This window comes from Mobula birostris, unplaced genomic scaffold, assembly GCF_030028105.1.
Source record: "Mobula birostris isolate sMobBir1 unplaced genomic scaffold, sMobBir1.hap1 scaffold_2084, whole genome shotgun sequence".
Taxonomy (NCBI): domain Eukaryota; kingdom Metazoa; phylum Chordata; class Chondrichthyes; order Myliobatiformes; family Myliobatidae; genus Mobula; species Mobula birostris.
In genome coordinates, this window is record NW_027275132.1 from 1 (window position 1) to 14806 (window position 14806).

General features: G+C 58.6%; 1 long non-coding RNA gene across 1 annotated transcript; it reads left to right on the forward strand.

The window, feature by feature from the left end:
- Positions 1-3387: 3387 nt before the first annotated feature.
- On the forward strand, positions 3388-11798 carry LOC140192671 (uncharacterized). Its single transcript, XR_011884398.1, has 4 exons — positions 3388-3593; positions 8364-8404; positions 8807-8902; positions 11539-11798. It is a non-coding gene; the product is annotated as an uncharacterized lncRNA (long non-coding RNA).
- Positions 11799-14806: the final 3008 nt, after the last annotated feature.

Below are 14806 nucleotides of genomic sequence, written 5' to 3' on the forward strand. Positions count from 1 at the left end.
CAATACAAACTGAGATTAAGATAGACATTACCAAAATCGTACATATTGTTAAGCTAGTGTAAAATACAAAATTTTAAAAACCAGCGATTCTCCTCTTGTCAGTTCATGAAAAGGAAGGAAAAAAAAATTGGAATTTTAAATGAACAAAAAAAAAAGGATTGGGCAGTTCATTTTTTAAAAATATGCAAAAACAGAAATAGTGTATATTAAAAAAAAAGTGAGGTAGTGTCCAAACCTTCAATGTCATTCAGGAATCGGACGGCAGAGGGGAAGGAGCATGTTCCTGAATCGCCTGAGTGTGTGCCTTCAGCTTCTGTACCTCCTCCCTGATGGTAACAGTGAGAAAGGGCATGTCCTGGGTGCTGGAGGTCCTTAATAATGGACGCTACCTTTCTGAGACACCGCTCCTGAAGATGTCCTGGGTACTTTGTAGGCTGGTACCCAAGATGGAGCTGACTAGATTTACAACCCTCTGCAGCTTCTCTCGGCTCTGTGCAGTAGCCCCTCCATACCAGACAGTGATGTAGCCTGTCAGAATGCTCCCACAGTACAACTACAGAAGTTTTTGACTGTATTTGTTGACATGCCCAATCTCTACAGATAAAGTATAGCTGCTGTCTTGCCTTCTTTATAATTACATCGATATATTGGGGCCAGGTTAGATCCTCAGAGATCTTGACACCCAGGAACTTGAAGCTGCTCACTCTCTCCACTTCTGATCTCTCTATGAGGACTGGTATACATAGAACATAGAATAGTACAGTACAGCACAGTACAGGCCCTTCGGCCCACAATGTTGTGCCGATCCACAAACCCTGCCTTCCATATAACCCCCCACCTTTAATTCCTCCATATAGCTGTCTAGTAGTGTATCTGCCTCCACCATTGACTCAGGCAGTGCATTCCACGCACCAACCACTCTCTGAGTAAAAACCTTCCTCTAATATCCCCCTTCAACTTCCACCCCTTACCCTAAAGCCATGTCCTCTTGTATTGAGCAGTGGTGCCCTGGGGAAGAGGCGCTGGCTATCCACTCTATCTATTCCTCTTATTATCTTGTACACCCTATCATGTCTCCTCTCATCCTCCTTCTCTCCAAAGAGTAAAGCCCTAGCTGCCTTAATCTCTGTGTTCCTTCATCTTGCCCTTCCTGAAGTCCACAATCAGCTCTTTTGTCTACTGCCCACACCACTGTCTGTCTCTGAACCGCACCTCCAGTGCCTACGCCACTGTAACGATACTCTCCACGCAATGTGTCATAGACTTCCCTATCTACCTGTGAGGCAACTTTCAGCGACCTGTGGACATGTACCCCGAGATCCCTCTGCTCCTCCACACTACCAAGTATCCTGCCATTTACTTTGTTCCTGCCTTGGAGTTTGTCCTTCTAAAGTGTACCACCTCACACTTCTCCGGGTTGAACTCCATCTGCCACTTCTCAGCCCACTTCGGCATCCTGTCGATGTCTCTCTGCAATCTTGGACAATCCTCTACACTATCTACAACAGCACCAACCTTTGTGTCGTCTGCAAACTTGCCAACCCACCCTTCTACCCCACATCAGGTCGTTAATAAAAATCACGAAAAGTAGAGGTCCCAGAACAGATCCTTGCTGGGACACCACTAGTCACAACCCTCCAATCTGGATGTACTCCCTCCACCACCACCCTCTGCTTCTGCAGACAAGCCAATTCTGAATCACCTGGCCAAACTTCCCTGGATCCCATGCCTTCTGACTTTCTGATAAGCCTACCGTGTGGAACCTCGTCAAATGCCTTACTAAAATCCATATAGATCACATCCACTGCACTACCCTCATCTATATGCCTGGTCACCTCCTCAAAGAACTCTATCAGGCTTGTTAGACACGATCTGCCTTTCACAAAGCCATGCTGACTGTCCCTGATCAGACCATGATTCTCTAAATGCCTATAGATCCTATCTCTAAGAATCTTTTCCAACAGCTTTCCCACCACAGACGTAAGGCTCACTGGTCTATAATTACCCAGACTATCCCTACTACCTTTTTTGAACAAGGGAACAACATTCACTTCCCTCCAATCCTCCGGTACCATTCCCGTGGACAACGAGGACATAAAGATCCTAGCCAGAGGCTCAGCAATCTCTTCCCTCTCCTCGTGGAGCAGCCTGGGGAATATTCCGTCAGGCCCCGGGGACTTATCCGTCCTAATGTATTTTAACAACTCCAACACCTCCCTCCCTTAATATCAACATGCTCCAGAACATCAACCTCACTCATACTGTCCTCACCGTCACCAATCCTCCCAGGTCTCCCGTAATTCCCAACGTTCCTACAAAGCCGATAACCTATCCCTCAACGTCAGCAAGACGAAGGAATTGGTTGTTGACTTCAGAAGGAGTAGCGGACCGCACGACCCAATTTACATCGGTGGTGCGCAAGTGGAACAGGTCAAAAGCTTAAGTTCCTCGGGGTCAGTATCACAAATGACCTGACTTTGTCCAATCAAGCAGAGTTCACTTGCCAAGAAGGCCCACCAGCGCCTTTACTTCCTGAGAAAACTAAAGAAATTTGGTTAAAACCCTCACTAATTTTATAGACGCACCGTAGAAAGCATTCTCCTAGGGTGCATCACAACCTGGTATGGAAGTTGTCCTGTCCAAGACCGGAAGAAGCTGCAGAAGATTGTGAACACGGCCCAGCACATCACACAAACCAATCTTCCGTCCATGGACTCAGTTACACCGCACGCCGTCGGAGCAGTGCTGCCAGGATAATCAAGGACACGACCCACCCAGCCAACACACTTTTCATCCCTCTCCCCTCCGGGAGAAGGCTCAGGAGCTTGAAGACTCGCACGGCCAGATTTGGGAACAGCTTCTCTCCAACTGTGATAAGACTGCTGAACGGATCCTGACCCGGATCTGGATCCAAATATCCGGACCTGCCTCTCGGTTTTTTTTTGCACTACCTTACTTCCATTTTTCTATTTACTATTTATAATTAAAATTTTTAATATTTACTATCGATTTGTACTCCAGGGAGCAGGAAGCGCAGAATCAAATATCACTGTGATGATTGTACGCTCTAGTATCAGTTGTTTGGCGAGTATAAAGTATAAGGCCTCCTATCCCTGAAAATTCCCGCACCGTGGCCGAAATATCCCGGAGTCTGGAACTCCGACTTGGTCCTGAAATCTGCCCCAGTTTGCACACCTCCCTGATACAACCTGATCCAAGGTTTTAAAACGCCTCTATCCCAAAAACTTCTTCAGTGTATAACATCCTCTCTGTCCCTGGAGGCTTCGTATATGCGCACGGTCTTTCCACCCCTGAAAAGTTCCCAGAAATCCCACCCCCCTCCGTCCCCGGACAGTAAACTTCCCTCTCCCCCCCCGCTGCAGGAATTTCTCCACGCGAACGGACTCATACACGGGAACGTGGGGGCAAGGAATATTCTCCTGGGAGAGAACCTCACCGCCAAGCTCTGTGGCCTCCACGTCCCCTTCAAGATACAGACCACCAGGGACGCCCCCCGCAGACCGGGGCACCCCCCAGAAGTGGCAGTCCCCAGAGAGCCTCATGAAGCACACCCTCACCGGCAAGACTGATGTGTAAGGGTGTGGGGGAGGGAGGGGGTGACGGAGACGGGGGAGGGAGGGGGTGACGGAGACGGGGAGGGGTGTAGGGGAGGGAGGGGGTGACGGAGACGTGGAGGGGTGTAAGGGAGGGAGGGGTGTAGGAGACAGGGAGGGGTGTTGGGAGGGAGGGGGTGACGGAGACGGGGAGAGGTGTAGGGGAGGGAGGGGGTGACGGAGACGGGGAGGTGTGTAGGGAGGGAGGGGGTGATGGAGACGGGGAGGGGTGTAGGGGAGGGAGGGGGTGACGGAGACGGGGAGGGGTGCAGGGGAGGGAGGGGGTGACGGAGACGGGAGGGGGTGTAGGGGAGGGAGCGGTGGACGGAGACGGGGAGGGAGGGGGTGACGGAGATGGGGAGGGGTGTAGGGGAGGGAGGGGGTGACGGAGACGGGGAGGGGTGTAGGGGCGGGAGGGGGTGACGGAGACGGGGAGGGGGTGTAGGGGAGGGAGGGGTGTAGGGGAGGGAGAGGGTGACGGAGACGGGGAGGGAGGGTTGAGGGAGACTGGGAGGGGTGTAGGGGAGGGAGGGGGTGACGGAGACGGGGAGGGGTGTAGGGGAGGGAGCGGTGACGGAGACGGGGAGGGAGGGGGTGACGGAGACAGGGAGGGGTGTAGGGGACGGAGGGGGTGACGGAGACGGGGAGGGGTGTAGGGGAGGGAGGGGGTGACGGAGACGGGAGGTGTGTAGGGGCGGGAGGGGGTGACGGAGACGGGGAGGGGTGTAGGGGAGGGAGGGGTGTAGGGGAGGGAGGGGGTGACAGAGACGGGGAGGGGTGTAGGGGAGGGAGGGGGTGACGGAGACGGGGAGGGAGGGGTTGAGGAGACTGGGAGGGGTGTAGGGGAGGGAGGGGGTGACGGAGACGGGGAGGGGTGTAGGGGAGGGGAGCGGTGACGGAGACGGGGAGGGAGGGGGGTGACGGAGACAGGGAGGGGTGTGTAGGGACGGAGGGGGTGACGGAGACGGGGAGGGGTGTAGGGGAGGGAGGAGGTGACGGAGACGGGGAGGTGTGTAGGGGAGGGAGGGGTTGACGGAGACGGGGAGAGGTGTAGGGGAGGAGGGGGTGACGGAGACGGGGAGGTGTGTAGGGAGGGAGGGGGTGATGGAGACGGGGAGGGGTGTAGGGGAGGTAGGGGTTGACGGAGACGGGGAGGGGTGTAGGGGAGGGAGGGGGTGACGGAGACGGGGAGGGAGGGGGTTGAGGGAGACTGGGAGGGGTGTAGGGGAGGGAGGGGAGGTGACGGAGACGGGGAGGGGTGTAGGGGAGGGAGCGGGTGACGGAACGGGGAGGGAGGGGGTGACGGAGACAGGGAGGGGTGTAGGGGGACGGAGGGGGTGACGGAGACGGGGAGGGGTGTAGGGGGAGGGAGGAGGTGACGGAGACGGGGAGGTGTGTAGGGGAGGGAGGGGTGACGGAGACGGGGAGGTGTGTAGGGGAGGGAGGGGGTGATGGAGACGGGGAGGGGTGTAGGGGAGGTAGGGGTTGACGGAGACGGGGAGGGGTGTAGGGGAGGGAGGGGGTGACGGAGACGGGGAGGGAGGGGTTGAGGGAGACTGGAGGGGGTGTAGGGGAGGGAGGGGGTGACGGAGACGGGGAGGGGTGTAGGGGAGGGAGCGGTGACGGAGACGGGGAGGGAGGGGGGTGACGGAGACAGGGAGGGGTGTAGGGGACGGAGGGGGTGACGGAGACGGGGGAGGGGTGTAGGGGAGGGAGGAGGTGACGGAGACGGGGAGGTGTGTAGGGGAGGGAGGGGTTGACGGAGACGGGGAGAGGTGTAGGGGAGGGAGGGGGTGACGGAGACTGGGAGGTGTGTAGGGGAGGGAGGGGGGTGATGGAGACGGGGAGGGGTGTAGGGGAGGTAGGGGTTGACGGAGACGGGGAGGGGTGTAGGGGAGGGAGGGGGTGACGGAGAAGGGGAGGGGTGTAGGGAAGGGAAGGTGTGACAGAGATGGGAGGGGTGTAGGGAGGAGGGGTTGACGGAGACGGGGAGGAGTGTAGGGGAGGGAGGGGGTGACGGAGACAGGGAGGGAGGGGGTGACGGAGACGGGGAGGGAGGGGGTGACGGAGACGGGGAGGGGTTGTAGGGAGGGAGGGGGTGACGGAGACAGGGAGGAGGGGGTGATGGAGACGGGGAGGGGTGTAGGGAGGGAGGGGGTGACGGAGACGGGGAGGGGTGCAGGGGAGGGAGGGTGTGATGGGAGATGGGGAGGTGTGTAGGGAGGGAGGGTGACGGGGTGGGGTGGCGAGCATGGGGAGGGGTGTAGGGGAGAGAGGGGGTGACGGAGACGGGGAGGGGTGTAGGGGAGGGAGGGGTGACGGAGATGGGGAGGGGTGTAGGGGAGGAGGGGGTGACGGAGACGGGGAGGGGTGTAGGGGAGGGAGGGGGTGAGGGAGACGGGGACGGAGGGGGTGACGGAGACGGGGAGGGGTGTAGGGGAGGGAGGGGGTGATGGAGATGGGAGGGGTGTAGGGAAGGGAGGGGTTGACAGAGACGGGGAGGAGTGTAGGGAGGGAGGGGGTGACGGAGACGGGAGGGGTGTAGGGGAGGGAGGGGTTGACGGAGACGGGGAGGAGTGTAGGGGAGGGAGGGGGTGACGGAGACAGGGAGGGAGGGGGGTGATGGAGACGGGGAGGGGTGTAGGGGAGGGAGGGGTGACGGAGACGGGGAGGGGTGTAGGGGAGGGAGGGGGTGACGGAGACAGGGAGGGTGTAGGGGAGGGAGGGGGTGACGGAGACGGGGAGGGGTGCAGGGAGGGAGGGTGTGATGGAGATGGGGAGGTGTGTAGGGGACGGAGGGGGGTGACGGAGACGGGGAGGGGTGTAGGGAGGGAGGGGTGATGGAGACGGGGAGGGGTGTAGGGGAGGGAGGGGTTGACAGAGACGGGGAGGAGTGTAGGGAGGGAGGGGGTGACGGAGACGGGGAGGGGTGTAGGGGAGGGAGGGGGTGACGGAGACGGGGAGGTGTGTAGGGGAGGGCGGGGTTGACGGAGACGGGGAGAGGTGTAGGGGAGGGAGGGGGTGACGGAGACGGGGAGGTGTGTAGGAGAGGGAGGGGGTGATGAGACGGGGAGGGGTGTAGGGGAGGAGGGGGTGACGGAGAAGGGGAGGGGTGTAGGGAAGGGAAGGTGTGACAGAGATGGGGAGGGGTGCAGGGAGGGAGGGGTGACGGAGACAGGGAGGGAGGGGGTGATGGAGACGGGGAGGGGTGTAGGGGAGGGAGGGGGTGATGGAGACAGGGAGGGAGGGGGTGATGGAGACGGGGAGGGGTGTAGGGGAGGGAGGGGTGACGGAGACGGGGAGGGGTGTAGGGGAGGGAGGGGGTGACGAGACAGGGAGGGAGGGGGTGATGGAGACGGGGAGGGGTGTAGGGGAGGGAGGGGGTGACGGAGACGGGGAGGGGTGCACGGGAGGGAGGGTGTGATGGAGATGGGGAGGTGTGTAGGGGACGGAGGGGGTGACGGAGACGGGGAGGGGTGTAGGGGAGGGAGGGGGTGATGGAGATGGGGGAGGGGTGTAGGGGAGGGAGGGGTTGACAGAGACGGGAGGAGTGTAGGGAAGGGAGGGGGTGACGGGGAGGGTGTAGCGGAGGGAGGGGGTGAGGGAGACGGGGAGGGGTGTAGGGGAGGGAGGGGGGTGACGGAGGAGACGGGAGGGGTGTAGCGGAGGAGGGGGTGAGGGAGACGGGAGTTGTGTAGGGGAGGGAGGGGTTGACGGAGACGGGGAGGGGTGTAGGGAGGGAGGGGTTGATGGGGAGGGGTGTAGGGGAGGGATGGGGTGACGGAGACGGGGAGGGGTGTAGGGGAGGGAGGTGGGTGACGGAGACAGGAAGGGGTGTAGGGGAGGGAGGGGTTGACGGAGACGGGAGGGGTGTAGCGGAGGGAGGGGGTGAGGGAGACGGGGAGGGGTGTAGGGGAGGGAGGGGGTGACGGAGACAGGGAGGGAGGGGTGATGGAGACGGGGAGGGGTGTAGGGGAGGAGGGGGTGACGGAGACGGGGAGGGGTGCACGGGAGGGGAGGGTGTGATGGAGATGGGGAGGTGTGTAGGGGACGGAGGGGGTGACGGAGACGGGGAGGGGTGTAGGGGAGGGAGGGGGTGATGGAGATGGGGAGGGGTGTAGGGGAGGGAGGGTTGACAGAGACGGGGAGGAGTGTAGGGAAGGGAGGGGGTGACGGGGAGGGGGTGTAGCGGAGGGAGGGGGTGAGGGAGACGGGGAGGGGTGTAGGGGAGGGAGGGGGGTGACGGAGACGGGGAGGGGTGTAGCGGAGGGAGGGGGTGAGGGAGACGGGGAGTTGTGTAGGGGAGGGAGGGGTTGACGGAGACGGGGGAGGGGTGTAGGGGAGGGAGGGGTTTGATGGGGAGGGGTGTAGGGGGGAGGGGGAGGGGGTGACGGAGACGGGGAGGGGTGTAGGGGAGTGGGTGACGGAGACAGGAAGGGGTGTAGGGGAGGGAGGGGTTGACGGAGACGGGGAGGGGTGTAGCGGAGGGAGGGGGTGAGGGAGACGGGGAGGGGTGTAGGGGAGGGAGGGGGGGTGACGGAGACGGGGAGGGGTGCACGGGAGGGAGGGTGTGATGGAGATGGGGAGGTGTGTAGGGGAGGGAGGGGTTGACGGAGACGGGGAGGGGTGTAGGGGAGGGAGGGGGTGAGGAGACGGGGAGGGGTGTAGGGGAGGGAGGGGTTGACGGAGACCGGGGGAGGGAGGGGGGTGAGATGCTGTCGTATTGACTTTGCTTTCCTCACTCGGCAGCTGGTCTTTCGGGATTTTACTCTTCGAGATGATTACGCTCGGTGAGTGACACCGCCCCCCCTCCCCACTGCCCCTCCCACTTCGCCGCTCGACACCGCGTCAGCCCACTTCCGAGCATGTTCTGTTACCATCTAATATGGTGTGTCTGTCCCCTCTCCCTCTCCTCCGCTTTCCTACCCCCTCACTTCTCACCGTTCCTCGTCCCTCACCCTTCCCCTTCTCAATTCCTATTCCATTCCCCCCCTCTCTCTCTCTGTCCACCCCCCCTCTATTCTCTCCCTCCGCACTCATCCTCTCTGCCCCTCTGTCGCACTCCCTCCCTTCTCTCTCCCTCCGCGCTCTCACTGTCCTACCCCTGCCTGCCCCGCTCTCTCCTCTCCCACCCTCCTCTTTTCCGCCCCTCCGCTCCCCCCCTATCTCTCTCTCTACCACCCCACCCGCAGGTGCCCCTCCTTACGGAGATCTTGCACCCAGCTCTGTCCTGCCGTTTCTCCAGAGGGCCGTCGGATCAGCCAGCCAGCAACGTGTCGCTCCTTGCTGTGAGTGTCGCCCGGGACCCTCCTTCCGGACCCCCGGATTCAGCCGCTGCACCCTGCCCAGCGTCCTGCATCCGAGCTGGTCCCCATTGTCCCACTGTATCCCTCTAAACCTTCCCTATCCGTGTCCCTGTCTGAGTGTCGTTAATGTCCCTGCCTCGACCACTTCCCCAGGCAGCTCCTTCCACAGACAGACCACCCTCTGGGTGAAAAAGTTGCCCCTCGGGTCCCTATTAAATCTCTCTCCCGTCTCACCTCAATCCTGTGCCCTCTGGTTCTGGATTCCCCGACCCTGGGGAAAAGACTGTGCACACTCACCCTATCTGTGTCCCTCGTGGTTTTACACACCTCTGTAAGGTCACCCCTACGCTCCAAGGAATAAAGTCCCAACCTGCCCGACCTCTCTCCGTCACTCAGTCCCTCGAGTCCCGGCGACATCCTCGTAAATCTCCCTCCGCGCTCTTTCCAGCTCAGCGGCATCTTTCCTACAGCGGGGCGACCGAAACCGAACACCGTACTCCCAGTGCGGCCTCACCGACGTCTCGTACAACTGGGACGTGACCCCCCCCTGACTCCCGTACTCAGTGTCCTGACTGATGAAGGGCAGCGTGTCGAACGCCTTCTTCACCGTCCCGTCCACCTGCGACTCCACTTTCAGGGAACCGTGTCCCCGTACCCCTGGGTCCCCCCTGTTCCACGACACTCCCTGGGGTCCCTGTCTACCTCTGTCTCCACTTTCGGGGAACCCTGTCCCCGTACCCCTGTGTCCCTCTGTTCCACAACACTCCCCGGGGTCCCCGTCTACCCCACTTTCGGAGAACCGTGTCCCTGTACCCCTGGGTCCCTCTGTTCTACAACACTCCCCGGGGTCCCTGTCTACCCGTGACTCCACTTTCGGGAACCGTGTCCCCCGTACCCCTGGGTCCCTCTGTTCCACAACGCTCCCGTGGTCCCCGTCTACCTGAGACTCTACTTTCAGGGAACCGTGTCTCCATACCCCTGGGTCCCTATGTTCTACAACACTCCCCGGGGTCCCCGCCTACCTGTGATCCCACTTTCAGGGAACTGTGTCCCTGTACCCCTGGGTCCCTCTGTTCTACAAGACTGCTCAGGATCCTACTCTGCTGTGAAAGTCCCACCCTGCTGTGTGTTCCCAGAACGCGACACCTCGTACTTACCAAAATTAAACTGCATTTGCCACCAACCGTCTGGGAGCTGTAGATTACATCTACCACCCAGGCTGATCAGTCCTCCGGTTTCAAATCAGTCAGACAGATCTCCCTGGGTCACACACGATCTCCCCCTGTCCCTCGCTATCTTCCAGCATGGTCTACCATCTGGGACCTTGTCAATGGCCTTGTTAAAGTCTGTGTAGATTACATTTACCGCCCCACACTGATCAGTCCTTCGGTTTCAAATCAGTCAGACAGATCTCCCTGTCTTCCTCGCTATCTTGCATGGCCTACCATCTGGGACCTTGTCTGTGTAGAGTACATCTATCACCCCGGCCTGATCAGTCCTTCAGTTTCAAATCAATCAGACAGATCTCCCTGGGTCGCACACGATCTCCCAGCATGGTCTACCATCTCGGACCTTGTCAATGGCCTTGTTAATGTCTGTGTAGATTCCATCTACCTCCCCAGACTGATCCATCCTCCGGTTTCAAATCAGTCAGACAGATCTCCCTGCGTCCGTCACGATCTCCCAGCATGGTCTACCATCTGGGACCTTGTCAATGGCCTTGTTAAAGTCTGTGTAGATTACATCTACCACCCCAGGCTGATCAGTCCTCCGGTTTCAAATCAGTCAGACAGATCTCCCTGGGTCACACAGGATCTCCCTCTGTCCCTCGCTATCTTCCAGCACGGTCTACCATCTGGGACCTTGTCAATGGCCTTGTTAAAGTCTGTGTAGATTACATTTACTGCCCCAGACTGATCAGCCCTCCGGTTTCAAATCAGTCAGACAGATCTCCCTGGGTTGCACACGATCTCCCAGCATGGTCTACCATCTGGGACCTTGTCAATGGCCTTGTTAAAGTCTGTGTAGATTACATCTACCACCCCAGGCTGATCAGACCTCCGGTTTCAATCAATCAGACAGATCTCCCTGGGTCACACAGGATCTCCTTCTGTCCCTCGCTATCTTCCAGCATGGTCTACCATCTGGGACCTTGTCAATGGCCTTGTTAAAGTCTGTGTAGATTACATTTACTGCCCCAGACTGATCAGCCCTCCGGTTTCAAATCAGTCAGACAGATCTCCCTGGGTCACACACGATCTCCCCCTGTCCCTCACTATCTTCCAGCATGGTCTACCATCTGGGACCTTGTCAATGGCCTTGTTAAAGTCTGTGTAGATTCCGTCTGCCACCCCGGCCTGATCAGTCCTCCGCAGTGAAACTAATCAGCTTGATCTCCCGTGGCCCAACGCTGTCTAACGTCCCTCTCCTCGCTCCCCTTCTCCCTCCCTCCCCACTCGCTATCCTTGTCTCCTTCTCCCCACACCTCCCTCCCCGCTCTCCTTCATCCCCCTCTCCTCTCTGTCCATGTACCTCCTTTACTCTCCCCTCCCACCTCCTCCCCCTCCGCGTCCACACTCTCTCTCTCTCTCCGTTCTCCCTCCCTCCCTCCCTCACAGGTACAGGCTGATGAGGCAGTGCTGGGCGTGGAAGCCAGGGCTGCGGCCGAGCCTGCCCGACCTCCGCCGCAGGCTGCAGGCGAACGGTGAGGGCGCAGACGACCGGCTGGTACTGCGCGTCCCCACCGCATCCAGCCCGAGGCCTACGCCCTGGTCGCCGGCACGCAGGCTCCGGCCTGGAGCCAGGACTACACCGTTTTCTGAGCTCATGGGGCAGGGGGAGAGAGAGACAGGGGGTGAGAGAGAGGGAACGAGGGAGAGAGAGGGGAAGAGGGAGAGAGAATGAAAGGGGGAGGGACAGAGGGAGCGAGAGGGGAAAGAGTGAGAGGGAACGAGGGAGAGAGGGGGAACAGAGGGAACGAGGGGGGAGTGAGGGGGTGAGAGAGGGAACAAGGGAGAGGGAGGGAACGAGGGAGAGAGAATGAAAGGGGGAGAGACAGAGGCAGCGAGGGGGAAAGAGTGAGAGGGGAAGAGGGAGAGAGAATGAAAGGGGGGAGAAACAGAGTGAGCAAGGGGGGAAGAGTGAGAGGGAACAAGGGAGAGAGAGGGGGAAAGAGTGAGAGGGAACGAGGGAGAGAGGGGGAAAGAGTGAGAGGGAACGAGGGAGAGAGAGGAAGAGAGAGGGAAAGAGGGAGAGAGAATGAAAGGGGGAGAGACAGGGAGCAAGGGGGAAAGAGTGAGATGGAACGAGGGAGAGAGGGGAAGAGAGGGAACGAGGGAGGGGGAAGAGTGAGGGGGTGAGAGGGAGGGAACGAGGGAGGAAGGGGGAAGAGAGAGGGAGGGGGAAAGAGTGAGAGGGGAACGAGGAGAGAGAGGGAGCCAGGGAGACAGAGGGGAAGAGAGAGGGAAAGAGGGAGAGGGGGGAAGAGAGAGAGGGAACAAGGAGAGAGAGGGGGAAGAGAGACAGAAAGAGGGAGAGGGGAAGAGAGAGAGGGAATGAGGAGAGAGGGGGAAGAGAGAGGGAAAGAGAAAGGGAAAGAGGGAGGGGGAAAGAGTGAGAGGGGGTGAAAGAGAGAATGAGGGAGAGAGAGGGGGAAGAGAGGGAAAGAGGGAGGGGGGAAAGTGTGAGAGGGAACGAGGGAGAGGGGAAAGAGAGAGGGAAAGAGGAAGGGAAAGAGGGAGGGGAAAGAGTGAGAGGGGGTGAGAGAGAGGGGACGAGGGAGAGAGACGGGGAAGAGAAAGGGAAAGAGGGAGGGGAAAGAGTGAGAGGGGGTGAGAGAATGAAAGGGGGAGAGCGACAGAGGGAGAGAGAAATGGGAGTGAGAGGGGGAGGGACAGGGGTGAGAGAGGGAGGAGTGGAGACGGGGGAAGGAGGGAGAGGGCAGGGGAATGAGAGAGGGAAGCGAGAGGCTGGGGAGGTGGGGAGAGGGGAGGGAGGGAGTGGGGCAAAGGAATGAAAGAAGGGGAGAGGAGAGAGCGGGCAGAGGGGGTGAGAGTGAATGAAGGGGGAGGGAGAACAAGGGAAGGAGGGGGAGGGAAGGCAGGAGAGGAGAGAGGGGGAGAGGGGGTAGAGAAAGTGTGGAGATGGTGGAGGGGGCAAGAGGGAGGCCACACAAGAGGGGGATGAAATGGAGGCAAGAGAGTGGGGGTGAGAGAGGAGGAAGGGGAGGGAGGGGAGGGCTGGAGAGGAGAGAGAGGGAGAGGTAGAGAGAGATGGGGGCAAGAGGGAGGCCACACGGGAGGGGGATAAAATGGAGGCGAGGGAGTGGGAGAGAGGGAGAGAACTGGGTGAGGCGGAGAGGGAGAGAGAAGGGTGAGGGTGGGGAGAGACGGAGACTGGGGAGAAAGTGAGAGGGGGAGTGCGGAAGCGTCACGTATTTATACGTTACATAGATTCCGACTTAACTTTTGTTATTTAAAAACTTCAATTAAAATATACGTGCCTCGTGATTTTATATTGTTTGAGTCACCTGTGTCCCACAGCAGAGAAACAGGCCACGGTACTGATCAACTGTGCCGACCCACACTGGCGTCCAACTTGTCCCCTCTCCCTGTGTTTGTCCCAATCCCTCTATAAAACATTCCTATCCGTGTCCCCTGTCCGAGTGTCGTACCTGCCTCGGCCACTCCCTCCGTCAGCTCCTTCCACAGATGGACCACCGTATCCCTCTAAACCTTTCCTATCCGTGTCCCTGTCCGAGTGTCGTTCATGTAGACAATAGACAATAGGTGCAGGAGTCGGCCATTTGGCCCTTCGAGCCAGCACCGCCATTCACTGTGATCATGGCTGATCACCCACAATCAGTATCCAGTTCCTGCCTTATCCCCGTAACCTCCGATTCCACTATCTTTAAGAGCTCTATCCATCTCTTTCTTGAAAGCATCCAGAGACTTGGCCTCCACAGCCTTCTGGGGCAGAGCATTCCATATATCCACCACTCTCTGGGTGAAAAAGTTTTTCCTCAACTCCGTTCTAAATGACCTACCCCTAATTCTTAAACTGTGGCCTCTGGTTCTGGACTCACCCATCAGCGGGAACATGCTTCCTGCCTCCAGTGTGTCCAATCCCTCAATAATCTTATATGTTTCAATCAGATCCCCTCTCAGCCTTCTAAATTCCAGAGTATACAAGCCCAGTCGCTCCAATCTTTCGACATATGACAGTCCCACCATCCCGGGAATTAACCTCGTGAACCTACGCTGCACTCCCTCAATAGCAAGAATGTCCTTCCTCAAATTTGGAGACCAAAACTGCACACAGTACTCCAGGTGTGGTCTCACCAGGGCCCTGTACAGCTGCAGAAGGACCTCTTTGCTCTTATACTCAATTCCCCTTGTTATGAAGGCTAGCATGCCATTAGCTTTCTTCACTGCCTGCTGTACTTGCATGCTTGCTTTCAGTGACTGATGTACAAGAACACCTAGATCTTTTCGTGCTTCCCCTTTTCCTAACTTGACTCCATTTAGATAATAATCTGCCTTCCTGTTCTTACCACCAAAGTGGATAACCTCACATTTATCCACATTAAACTGCATCTGCGATGCATCTGCCCACTCACCCAGCCTGTCCAAGTCACCCTGCATTCTCATAACATCCTCCTCACATTTCACACTGCCACCCAGCTTTGTGTCATCGGCAAATTTGCTAACGTTACTTTTAATTCCCTCATCTAAATCACTAATATATATTAAACAGCTGCGGTCCCAGCACTGAACCCTGCGGTACCCCACTGGTCACCGCCTGCCATTCCGAAAGGGACCCGTTAATCCCTACACTTTGTTTTCTGTCAGCCAGCCAATTTTCAATCCATGTCAGTACTCTGCCCCC